Source organism: Planococcus citri, chromosome 3 (genome assembly GCF_950023065.1).
Source record: "Planococcus citri chromosome 3, ihPlaCitr1.1, whole genome shotgun sequence".
In the NCBI taxonomy this organism is placed as follows: Eukaryota; Metazoa; Arthropoda; class Insecta; order Hemiptera; family Pseudococcidae; genus Planococcus; species Planococcus citri.
The window spans coordinates 2,987,281-2,999,391 of record NC_088679.1 but is presented as its reverse complement, the minus strand read 5'-3'; the positions used below and the strand labels follow the sequence as shown (position 1 = coordinate 2,999,391).

Below are 12,111 nucleotides of genomic sequence, written 5' to 3'. Positions count from 1 at the left end.
TCCTTCAAACTCGTTTGCAACAATTTTTCATGAATTTTTGTAAAAATTTAATTTACATACTGCTTTTTCGAATGTGTTTTTTAAATCATTTCAACACATTTTACCACTTTTTCATTCAATTTTAGTCAAATTTTGCTACAATTTCATCTTGTTTTTGCAATTTCTTTGATTTTAATATTTTTTTCAGTAAATTTTGCATCATTTTAAGAAGTTTCAGACACTTTTTCGTGCATTTTTAATATGTACATTTTATTGAAATCTGATTTGGACTAAATTTTTAAAAATTTCACTGAAACTTTATTTTTTATTTTTTTTTATATAACTTTTTGAACATTTTTACAACATTTGGAACATTGTACACTTTTTTCACACATTTTTGGCAAATTTTTTAAAGATTTCATGGTTTTTTGTAATTTTAAGTGATTTTTAATGATTCTTTGGATGTTTTTAAATCATGTTAACGCGTTGGAAAATTTTTTTTGTGCGTTATTGGCAAATTTTGCCAGGATTTCATCACTATTGGTAATTTTCGGTGAATTTTATGCTATTTTGGGTGTTTATACAATCATTCTAACACGTTTTCACTGTTTTTTTCATGCAATGTTAGCTTTTTATTGAAATCTTCATTTTTTATTGGTGATTTTCACTGATCTTGACGTTTTTTTGAGTGTTTTTGTGTCAATTTAACGCGTATTCATCACTTTTTTCTGAATTTTCGTAAAATTTTACTAAAGTTTCATTATCTTCCAATAATTTTTAGTGCGTTTATACCTTTTTACGAACTACATACTTTTTGTCAACTTTTATTGTATGTTTTTACATCGGTTCTAATTTTTGCCAAAATTACTATAGAAGATCCAATTTTTTGCCCAATTTTCAAGAAAATCCTCACTTCAAACTTTTCCACTCATTTGTTTAAACTAATCCCCCCCCCCCTTTAACATTAATGCATAAATTCTGAGTTAAAATTTTAATTTTTGGAAAAATTGCATGAAAATTCTGCATTTTTTTTCCAACTTTCTTGTTTTGCTTTTTTCCTTAATTACACTTCATAATTTTCTACCTATTTCAAAAACTTTGAGTTTTCTTCATTTTCGATTTATTTTTTAACCATGTTTTTGGGAGGGGGGCGTTGAAAACAAACATTTTGACCGAACCTCACCCCTCTGCTCATTTATGTACCTATTAAAATTTTTTTGTGAGTTCTGATTTTTGCCAAAATTGCAAGAACATGGAAGTCTTGTTTTTTTGCATATTTTCAATCAATCACCTTTCAAAATTTCCCATATACTTGCTTTTTGCCATTTTCCCTAATTTTTTTTCAGGAATATAAAAATTTCGACCACTTTCCTCCACCAATAGGAACCTTCCTTTTCTATTCGAAATTTTAGATTGTTTCGTGTTTTATGACTTTTGTTGAAAATAGGAAAAATTTTGACCTGTGAATTTTCGTAATTTTTTGATGATAGATAATTTTGCGATCCTGAATCTGATTTCTATAAAAACTTCCGCTTAACATGAGAAAACCCTACGTTTCAGCATAAATTACCTATAACATTAGACAATATTATCGTATACGAGTAGCTTTCCACACCTCATCACAGATTCCTTATATGGGAATCCTACGGAAACCAATTAATTTCACCAGTTTCGAGCGTGATTTTGATTAGTCGATACGTTGGAAATTCTTACAAATGTGGTAAAATTGATCCAGCCAATAAATGAACTCGGTTCCACACACGTGGCATGCATAAGTGTGTTGTGTACAGATAGAGGTACCACTCGACTTGTGCATTCGTATACAAACCCGTCTCGTGTAGGTATTGTAAAGAATTCAACTTTTAACAATACATGCGGTGACATTTGAAGTTGAAAACATCGAACGCGGAAGAAGGGAAAAGCCAGTTTATGAAAACTTGACGTCGAATTACAAATACCTAATATTTTCGTTTGTGTACAAAAATATTAAAAGACTGAGAATGAGAGAAACTCGTTTAAAACTATTAAGTAGACTTCATTATGATATTGTTATTATCATCGCTGTCTTATAGTATAGGTACTTTTGTACGACTACACGAGCCAATATCTATATTCATGATGAGTTGTTTTGAGGCCGCTTAATAACGCTGTCTGATTTTTCAACTCGACACTTTTGAAAATTATCATATGTGTACTTCTACGTCAAAAGGGCCCATTTGGTCGGTGCCTAGAAGGGTGTAGATTTTATTTTTCAAAAATCGGTACAATCTTCCAAAGTTCTCCAATTGATTTAAATGGCGCGCGAACGTGAAGCTTTCATGGACAGCTTCACACTCAAACACTGTTGGAATCCACCGGAGAACATTGGAAGCTTATTTTGATTTTTGAAAAATAAAATCTATACCCTTCTCGGCACCGACCGAACGGGCCCTTTTGATGTGGAAGTACACATATAAAAGTGAGAAAAAAAAGTAATAATCGAATTTAAATATACTTATTTACCAAAATTAATAACTAAGTTATACTTGTCAGTGACATTTGTAATCGTCTGGTGTCACGGGGGTTCGTTTCCATTCATTTTTTCCAATTGCCTCGTAGGTAGGTAGTAGGTACTATACATCTGGTACATTTAAATTGCTTATTCGAATAATTTGGTTATAAATGCGAGTTTGGGATAATGAATTAAGCTGATAGGTGCTTATTTTGTGATGGCAATTTTCAGATCCGTACAGAAGTCGTTTTTTTGGGAGAGGAGAGGAGAGGAGAGGAGAGGAGAGGAGAGGAGAGGAGAGGAGAGGAGGGGGTGGAGAGGAAACATAAAAGTGTCATTTCGTGACTTTTTTTCGCTTTGAAAGAGCTTTTCAGAATAAGATAGTGAAATCGGCACTTTTCTCCAATTTTGACGAAACTCACCCAGAATGTTAGTGTTGATGTAAAACCACGCCAAATTTTTTTTGAGTCGACCCCCACCCCCTCCCACAACCCGCGAAATGTGCCCATACGTGTTCAAAATTCAAGATTATCGTTCTCCGGAAGGGATGGTCCAAAAATTTTGAAACTTCAATAGAATATAGTCACTAGGTAAGTGCGTAGGTATGTGGAATTTTTTTCAAAAAAAAAATCTCATATTTGAGGGTTTTTTGGGGAGCTGTAAATTTCAAAAGTTTGTAGAAAAAAAAACGAAGAGAGGGCACACTACGAAATTTTTTCAGAAATCCAGTTACACCGTAAGGTAGGTACCTATAACATATTGCATATTTTTTGTGGAGCTCAAAAATCGGTGCCATGCTCAAAAAATCAAAATCTTATTTAAAAAAACGTGCGTTTTCGTCATTTTTTTGATGTGTTCGGACTTTCAAGGTCAAAATTTTGGTAAAAATGAAATTTCAGGCGAAGTACATACCTACCTACGTGTGAAAAACACAAAAATGACAATTTTTCATTTTTGAGCCTCCAACGTGGGTGACAAAAATTCCTCATTCGCACCTACCTACCTAGTGACTATTTTCTACGAAAGTTTCAATATTTTTTGGACCATCCACTCCGGGGATCGGCAATTTTGAATTTTAAACACGTATGGTCACATTTCTCGGGCTGAGGTGGGGGGGGGGTCGACTCAAAATTTGTTTGGGATGGTTTTACATCAACACCAACATTTTGAATGAGTTTCGTCAAAATTTGAGAAAGTGTCAATTACATTTTCTTAACCTGAAGAAAAGCCTTTTCAAACTCAAAGTTTTTGAAGAATGAAACATACTGGCAAACGAAACTATTTTTATTCAAACAACGATTAAATGTGTTTTTTTACACGGATCTTGGCAGATTTTCGATTATCTGGATTTTGACAGATTTAGAATCCACGACAATCAATGACGTCGGAATCCAACTTTTCTGAAGGGGAGGGGGGGTTGTTTTTGGGTGTAAAAAAATTCCGAATATAAAAATGACAAAAAATAGCAAGAAAAAGTTTAAAGCTAGGGTATTTAACAGGTAGTAAAAGTAGTGAAAAAAGTCAAAAGTGATATACTTACCTAATGAAAAAATTCAAATTAGCAACAAAAACCTTCACATCAAAGAAAAAAAATTATTTTTGATAAAATTGGCAACAGTGTTGGAATTGTATGCAAGTTTTCTCCCAATTTCAATTTTTTTGAAAATTTTAAAATGTGAAAAATTCGACTTTGTTACTTTTTTGGGATGTGTGTGTGTGTGAAGGGGGGGGGGTCGAGTGGAGAGCTTTATGAAAATTTGGTTGAAAAAATTTAGTGAAAAAAGTATTTATGTACCTACCTACCTAGTGAAAAGTAGTGATTTTTTTATTTTCAATATCACGTTGGGCCCCATTTCCAAAGCAGAAGCTACGAGTATTTTCAGGTTTTTGAGATAAGGTTGTTGGTGTTGACTGAAAATTTGTCGATTGATGTGGTAAAAAAATATCAATTTTCCAGTTGGTATGTTAATATTCATATGACTTATGAAAATTTTTATTTTCATTTTTGGATTTTTGGAGTACTCAAATGTGAAATTCGTTTATTTCAAAACGATAAACAGATGACCCGAGCGAAGTAAGGACGAAAGTTGCTGAAAATTTGTATTCCAAGAATAGTCGGGCATATAACAATAGGAGTAATTGCACCCCCCCCCCCCGCCGATCCTCCGGAACAACTTTTTTCTTAAAGGGGACATCCTAAGGAACATTTTAAAGCAAACTTGCCCAAAAAAAAGTTGGCCTTACTTACAAAATGGCGGACATTTTGATTGACAGGTCAGCCGAAATCGCAGATTTTGCTTTTGAACATAGGACTTGCACGAAATTTTTCTAACCTTACAAAGGTGGATCGAAAGATCATGCAAAAATTTATCACCTGTCAAAATTTCAAGTGCTAAGGTGCGTTTTTCGATTTTTGGTGAATTTTTGAAAATCCAATTTAGGTCAAAAATGAGGGAAAAATCAAAATTTTACCATATAACCTTTCAAAAAGTCGCTGGAGGCTCCAAAACGACTTGAAATCCACCAGCAGTCAACTTCGTAGCGTATTGAAATTATTCGACTCTCCATCTCAGTTTGATAAAATTTTGGGGAAACTTCAACTTTCAAAAATCTACTGGAGGCTCCAGTAATTTTCAAAAAAGTCGCTGGAGGCTCTAAAATGACTTGAACCCACCTGAAGTCGTCTTCAGAGGGTGTTAAAATTGGAGTGTAGAGTAAATTTCAGCTTTCCATCTCCATTTGATGAAATTTTGTGATTTTAAAGTTTCAAAAATCTGCTGGAGGCTTTAGGAATTTTCAAAAAGTCGCTGGAGGCTCCAAAACGACTTGAAATTCACCTGCAGTACTTCGTAGCGTATTGAATTTAGTTTTTAAAATAAATTTCAGCTCTACAACTCCAATTTGATGGAATTTTGTGGGAATTTCGAGTTTCAAAAATCTGCTGGAGGCTCCAGAACTGCTCAAAACGGGTTGAAACCGTTTCCAATCGATTTGGCATGTCGAAAATAGGGTATATCCCAAATTTCTGCTTTCTTGGTCAATTTGGTAAAATTTTGATTTTTTCCCTCATTTTTGGCCTAAATTGGATTTTCAAAAATTCACCAAAAATCGAAAAACGCACTTCAGCATTTGAAATTTTGACAGGTGATAAATTTTCGCATGATCTTTCGATCTACCTTTTGTAAAGTTTGAAAAATTTCGTGTAAGTCCTATGTTGAAAGACAAAATGTGCGATTTCGGCTGACCTGTCAATCAAAATGACCGCCATTTTGTTAGTAAGGCCAACTTTTTTTCTGGGCAAGTTTGCTTTAAAATGTTCCTTAGGATGTCCCCTTTAAGAAAAAAGTTGTCCCGGTGAATTGGCGGGGGGGGGGGGGGTTGCAATTACTTCTATTGTCATATGTCGGACTAGAAGCATAAACAGTTAAACACGATGTTTTTTTATCAGGATGAAAAGTTTATTTTTTGACTTTTAAAATTTTAGAATTTGAATTATGTTTTTTTGAAGGAAGTTGATTTTGAAAAAGAAAACAGAACTGACCCAAACGAGGATGAAAGCTTTTGAAAATTTGTGTTTCAAGAGGCATAAAAACGATGTTTTTTGTGAGGAGTTTTTATTTTTTGGCTTTAAAAGTTTTTTTTTTTTTAGAAATTGAAAGCTTCTGAAAATTTATGTTTCGAGAAGTAGAAAATCATTGAATTTTTCCAGTTGGTATTTCAAAATCCAGTTCAGTTGGCAAATATTCAAGATGGATTCAAGTTGAAATTTTCAAAATTTTCACTTTTTTTCAATTAGTACCTTTTTTCCAAATGACGAGTATAAGAATCGCCAATTTTACAACTGTTTACATTTTTCGGACGCCTGGAGGGGAAACTTCTCACCCTGTCCCCCCTCGGTGCGGTTGTGGAAATTTTGGCCTGTTTAATTTAATTTTCACAGCCATAAGTGGATGTGTATGTATTTGAATCAAGGTACATGCTAATGTACTATAATAATGATTCACCGATATTGAATATTGATAGGTGAGACAATTTTATGTGGTTAACCTACGACGATGTGCTCTATATCTGATGCGCCTACTTGCTAACGTAAGAATTCTCGTCTAAAGCAATTAAAATATCGATTAATTTTGTTGTATACATTGAATTGAATACACAGACAGGGTTACTGAAATACATGTGTTTGTATACGTGCTACATACGAGAGTGTCTAAGTAGACGTGCTAAATATACTATACGTATAAGTACATGTAAGATTACGTGAATAAATTGATTCTGCGATTAAGATTTTTTAATTCAAGTTTACCGAATGGAGTATAGAAGTGGCGAATGGCGATGAGGTGTTTGTCAAGATATGGTATTGGGCGCTTTTTATCAATTACGTACGTGTTTATGATGTACGATCACTTATATGTAGTTCTAATTGAACAACCCAGATAATCGTACAAATAGCTGGTATTTTTCACGCAAGTATACACAATGCACATTACATTGTCAAATTTTTAAATGTAAATATAGGTTAAATAGGCAACTATTCGTACCTACCAAATAAGTATAGCCGAACGTCGTCATACGAGGGCTGGGTGCGAAAAAAAATGCGCATTCATTTGCTCTCGAAATATACGTTTTACTGGCGTAGATAGGTAATCTAAATTAACCGGCGATTTTTAGCTTTGATGTTATACATAGCTTATCTGCAGTGTGCGCAAGAGCGAGAAAATTGTGAAGTTTAAAAGTTTTGAGGTGTATTTTCATTTCAATGATTTCTCAAAAACGGAAACTATCTAATTAAATGAGGTAAAAAAGAAAAGAGAAGATAAAAAATGTTTCGAATATGTAATTAATAAATAACCTTTTGTATGTAGTTACGACTCGATAATATAGTTTATGAAATGTAATCGCGTTCTGCGGCCAGAGATTAATTTGTCGGGGATCTGATTTATTGAAATAATAACCAATACCTAGAATTTTATTTTTATTCTTACATTTCCATCGGATTTTATCGCTGCGCGGTGCACCTTTATCGACAAAATTTGGTTGTTTTTTGATAAGTTATTGTGTACTTTTTTTTCGTATTTTTTTCTTTATTAAAAATAATATGTTCGTACGTGTTAATTATTTGTATGTAGATTATGTACACTTATTGTGTATCCGCAAGATGAGTATTTTGGAAGCAATTTTGAAACATTTTCCTAAAAAACTTGTCCTTATAAATGGTTAATTACGTAAAAATGTTGAGAACTTAAGGCAGGCAGCGTGGTATTTAAAGTGATTCTTTTATCGCGCTCAGGTGTACGAGTACTCGTAGGTCTGGGTATATGTGATATACTATGTACGTGAATTTGTTTAGAAAGACGCTCTGCAAAACAGACAACGAGTGATATACTTTGAATTTTATGTCCACGATAAGTTAAATTTTACGGGTAATAAAATTTAAACTTAATATTCATCTTGCTCGAGCGTGTCGTCTTTAAATCACTTACTTTATGACATCATTACACGGAAGAGCTGGCTTGTTTTACTTTTTGCATATATAGTTTAAAATGACTTATGCTGTAATAGTGAGCTTTTTGCGTCGTCGAGAAGGTTAAAAAGAGAGTATTTTGATAAACGCGCGTTGAAGTCTGGAGTTCTCGGTGTTTCTTTTCTATCTTTTTTTTTTTGCTAACTTAGGTGAGAACATGAGAACGTATATACGAGTATTCTATGAAGTGATTTAGATAAAGATTATCTTGCAAAATTTTAAAATTCGTGGAATTTTGCATACCAAGTACTATATCTTTTCTACTTTTTTTTCTGTAGAAAATTGTTGTTTTTAATTAGAAAATTAATGATTTTTTTTTTTTCAAAATTCGCTATTATTTATTGATGAAGTAGTCGATACCTGATTAGATGTGCTTGTAACGAAGCTCCCTAATTTTCTCCGTGTTCACGTCCAGGACTCTTGGTAGGTATCTCGGTCACCCCTTCTCGTTGAAAAGTTGCGATTTTAGTTCCTCCTAAACCTTCCTGACTCATTGACCTTGTGATTCGATATCATTGAAAATTCATTTTAATGAAAACGTAACGCTGGATTTGGGCTTTCCTGGTCAAAATACCCCCATTTTCATCAAATCGTCTATTTTTACGTTTTTTGGTTTGAATTTTTCCAGTAATCACCAGACCACCAAATAGTTCGGCATATGACAACAGGAGTAATTGCACCCCCCCCCCGCCGGTCCTCCGGGACAACTTTTTTCTTAAAGGGGACATCCTAAGGAACATTTTAAAGAAAATTTGCCCAAAAAAAAGTTGGCCTTACTTACAAAATGGCGGTCATTTTGATTGACAGGTCAGCCGAAATCTCAGATTTTTTTTTCAACATAGGACTTGCACAACATTTTTCAAACCTTACAAAAGTAGATCGAAATATCATGCAGAAATTTATCACCTGTCAAAATTTCAAGTGCTAAAGTGCGTTTTTCGATTTTTGGTGAATTTTTGAAAATCAGACCAAAAATGAGGGAAAAAATCAAAATTTTACCAAATTGACCAAGAAAGCTGAAATTTGAGATATACCCTATTTTCGATATGCCAAATCGATTGGAAATGGTTTCAACCCGTTTTGAGCAGTACTGGAGCCTCCAGCAGATTTTTGAAGCTCGAAATTCCCACAAAATTCCATCAAATTGGAGTTGTAAAGCTGAAATGTATTTTAAAAACTAATTTCAATACCTACGAAGTACTGCAGGTGAATTTCAAGTCGTTTTGGATCCTCCAGCGACTTTTTGAAAATTCCTGAAGTCTCCAGCAGATTTTGGAAACTTCAAAAATGGAGATGGAAAGCTGAACTTTGCTTTACATCACAATTTCAACACCCTCTGAAGACGAATTCAGGTGAGTTCAAGTCATTTTAGAGCCTCCAGCGACTTTTTTGAAAATTACTGGAGCCTCCAGTAGATTTTTGAAACTTGAAATTCCCGCAACATAGCTGAAATTTACTTCGCAGACTACATGGTGGTTTCAAATGGTTTTGAAGCTTCCAGCTACTTTTCAATTTTCCAAAAAAAACGCCATACAACCTATCAAAAAGTTGCTGGAGGCACCAAAACGACTTGAAATTCACCAGCAGTCAACTTCGTAGAGTATTGAAATTAGTTTGCAGAATGCATTTCGACTCTCCACCTCAGTTTGATGAAAGGGGAAATTTCAAGTTTCAAAAATCTACCGGAGGCTCCAGTAATTTTCAAAAAAAGTCGCTGGAGGATGTAAAATAACTTGAAGCCACCTGAAGTCGTCTTCAGAGGGTGTTAAAATTGTAGTGTAGAGTAAATTTCAGCTTTCCATCTCCATTTGATGAAATTTTGTAAAAATTCGAAGTTTCAAAAATCTACTGGAGGCTTCAGGAATTTTCAAAAAGTCGCTGGAGGCTCCAAAACGACTTGAAATTCACCTGCAGTAAGTACTTCGTAGCGTATTGAAATTAGTTTTTAGAATAAATTTTCAAAAATCTGCTGGAGGCTCCAGAACTGCTCAAAACGGGTTGAAACCGTTTCCAATCGATTTGGCATGTCGAAAATAGGATATATCCCAAATTTCAGCTTTCTTGATCAATTTGGTAAAATTTTGATTTTTTCCCTCATTTTTGGCCTAAATTGAATTTTCAAAAATTCACCAAAAATCTAAAAACGCATTTTAGCTCTTGAAATTTTGACAGGTGATAAATTTTAGCATGATTTTTCGATCTACCTTTGTAAAGTTTGAAAAATTTCGAGCAAGTCTTATGTTGGAACGCAAAATCTGCGATTTCGGCTGACCTGTCAATCAAAATGGCCGCCATTTTGTAAGTAAGGCCAATCTTTTTTGGTCAAGTTTATCTACTTTAAAATGTTCCTTACGATGTCCCCTTTAAGAAAAAAGTTGTCCCGGATGATCGGTGGGGGGAGGGGGGGTGCAATTTCTCCTATTGTCATTATGCCGGACTATCAACTGGGGAGCTTGGTTCGAAAAATTCTCATTATTTGTATCATGTTCACGATTTTTTTTTTTTTTTTTTTGGTTTCTTGTTCTCTTCATTGAATGAAATTACTTCTGATTTTTGTAAAATTTTACTGAAATTGCGAAGTATTTTGTAGTACTCCAAGTGATGATTTACACAATTTTTATCAAACAATTGAGTGTACTGAAATTTCATATTTTTTTTTCTCGAAATTTTCAATTTTTAATGTCATTTTCACAAAAGCTTTTATATGATAGTTTTTGTAATTTATGCCAAATATAATTTTTCTTTGATGATAATTTGATCAATGTTCAGTGATCTTTGCAATTTTTACAAGATTTTGTTCAAATTCTGAGATTTGTTACCAATTTTTAGTCGTTTTCAATTATTTTTACATCGTTTTAACAAACGTTTGTCCAAGTTCAATTCTATTGAAATTTCATCTGTTTTTGAGTATTTTTAGTATCTTTAATCTGAATTAATTTTCAACTGTTTTATGAAGGCTTTTGTTATGATTGATATTGCGTTTATTTCTTACTTGTCTCTGGCTAGTAGGTGATTTTTGCCGATTTTGAGCCCCCCCCCCCCCTGAAGGAGCACATGAGAAATCGCTCATTTTGATCCTGCAAGGGCGTGGATTTCAATTTTTTTTTCTGGCTCAGTATTTCTTCTATAAATTTTGCTCCTGCCAGAGACTATTTTTAAGTGGCTCAGAAAAAAAGTATTTCGCGAAGTTTTTGGCAGGAAAAAATGTAGGGAAATTTCTGAGCCACTTTAAAAATAGTCTCTCGTAGGAGCAAAAATTTTCTAAAAAAATACTGAGCCAGAAAAAAGCATTGAAATCTACCTCTTGCAGGAGCAAAAGGAGCAATTGCTCCTGTGCTCTTGCGGAGGGTGGCTCAGAATCGGCCGAAATCCTCTACTCTGGCTATTCTCGATTTTTTTCCTGTTTGTTTTTTCTCCTCATTTTTTGAATTTTTAAAATTCCAAGTTTCGTTGTGGTTTGAGGTCTCGAGTTTTGATGATGAGTTAATTCATTATTTTGTTTAGATCGACAATTCTTTGAGCAAAATCCTGCATTTCATTATCTACTTTTGTTTCGAAATAAAAAATGTGTGTATAGGTAGGTACCTATTTAAGAAACGTTGAAAACTTGCCATTTTTATTTTTCTTAGTTACCTACCTGTTTACCGTGATAATCAATCAGGCCTACCAATAACTGGAAGTGATTTTTACACGTGTCACGTTTGCCCCTCGAAAGTCGAAAACGAACTAACAATAAGTAGGTAATTTGTCCTCGAAACGTACCAACGTGAAAAAAAACTGCTGAAATTAAATTAACGCGTTTGTTTTTCAATGAAGAATAAAAAAACGTGATTATCACCACTACACACTTTGATACGGAATAATATGATAAACGTTGGCTTTGGAATTAACTATTAAAATGTCTTAGTTCATTAATCGTTAATTTTTTCTCGCCGATTATTTATCGCATGCTTTCCGAGAAAAAAGTGTTTTATTTGGTGTTGAAAAAATTAGTTATTTGATAATTTCTCGTTTTCTTTTTTAATTAAAAATAATTAATATTAATAAAATCTTTCGAAATAAGTCGATTTTAACTACTTAGTTGATAAAGGGCGTGTTTCTGACGCGATTTATATAC

At 33.6% G+C, this 12,111-nt stretch overlaps 1 long non-coding RNA gene across 1 annotated transcript in view; it reads left to right on the top strand.

The window, feature by feature from the left end:
• Positions 1 to 12,111, top strand: part of LOC135841658 (uncharacterized) — a 285,746-nt gene that overhangs the window by 87,831 nt on the left and 185,804 nt on the right. The gene's annotated exons all lie outside the window — the stretch shown is intronic.